Raw genomic sequence first — 1,470 nt, 5'->3', positions numbered from 1 at the left:
CCACCCCTATCCGGAATGCTGAATCCCTGACAATTTTCAAGCGACAGCTGAAAACCCATCTCTTTCGAAGCTACTTGACTTCATCATAAAAAAAAAAAAAACTCTCTCTTATTCCTTATTCCTTCTCTTTCTAGCTTGTACTTATTTGAACAATGTCTAAGAACTTGGTATTACAACTGTGTCTGTTGTCTGTTTGCCTCTTTAAGAAGAATCGCTTACACATGATGAAAAGTCTCAGTCATTTCTAGTAACTGGAGAACATTAGCTATGACCAGTGTAAGACCTGAAATGATAACTCACAAAACAGATGCCATGCAGCAAAACAATAAACTTTCTAATCTGAAGAGAAGATCTCAATGAAAACCATTTGCTCAACTGTCCCTTCAACAGTCTTTAATCCTCCGTCTTCCCTTTTGGGTATATGGCCCGGGTCACTGAAAGTTGACTTGGGCTGCATTTACACTGCAAGTCTTTACAGAAGGTTCAAACGCTCGCTGATGCTCCAGAAGGAAACACAACGCATTAAGAGCCGGGGGTAAGAAACATCAAATGCTGTGCAAATGTAACTGCAGTACAGTTCAGCCAAGGTGCTCAGATCAACACAGACGTACCATTGGAAGGTGTTTGACTTTGCAGCTTTTGGTCTTCTCCATAAATGATCAAGATGGTCAAATTTTGGTCTTGGTCCTTTGGTCTTCCTTTTCAGCTGAAACGAAGAGAAATATATACATGTTGAGACATCTGTCTGAAGAACAGCAGGCAGTTTAACTGTTCAGGACAAACAAGGGACTCATGAACAACTATCACTAAACAAACAAAACAAAAAAACAAAAACAGCTGTGGATCATTCAGCTAACACAGTATTAAGAATCATGTAAACTTTTGAACGGGGTAATTTTTAAAAATTCATCTATTTTCTCCTGTGGACTATATGTGAACATCTTTTGTGTGAAATATCTTATTCTGGTCCGTACTAAATAAACAATAACATGAATTTTGTATGATCCCTCTTATTTCGGTGAAATAATTAACATTTTGCAGATTCTGCAAGCTGCATGTAAACTTTTGACTGTATAATAGGTTTTAGAATCGAAGCTATTGTATTTATAAAATTCACGGGGAAGGGGTTGAAAACCAGCTCCTGAATGTTGCACGGTTTCCACATGTGGCAAAGTGGTCAGGTAGGGGAAGCTACCAATAACAACGGACACAAATCCTATAGTTGACCACGCACCCGGAATATACCGGGAGACAACAGCCCTATGCAAGGGCATACAGGTTCATTACCAAAGGCAGGGTGAGCATGGAGACATGGACAAGGTATAAACATTAAGCAGTTTATTTATATACACAAAATTGAGACATTTTTCCATAGCCAATCAGCAGTAAGGGGCGTGTCTACTCGTGATGTGGAGGAGAGCGTGCTCAGTGCACAGGACGGATATTAGCGAGCCGAGCGACAGAAAGATA

Source organism: Sinocyclocheilus anshuiensis, unplaced genomic scaffold, assembly GCF_001515605.1.
Source record: "Sinocyclocheilus anshuiensis isolate Anshui unplaced genomic scaffold, SAMN03320099.WGS_v1.1 scaffold2274, whole genome shotgun sequence".
In the NCBI taxonomy this organism is placed as follows: domain Eukaryota; kingdom Metazoa; phylum Chordata; class Actinopteri; order Cypriniformes; family Cyprinidae; genus Sinocyclocheilus; species Sinocyclocheilus anshuiensis.
Note: the sequence above shows the minus strand (reverse complement) of the source record.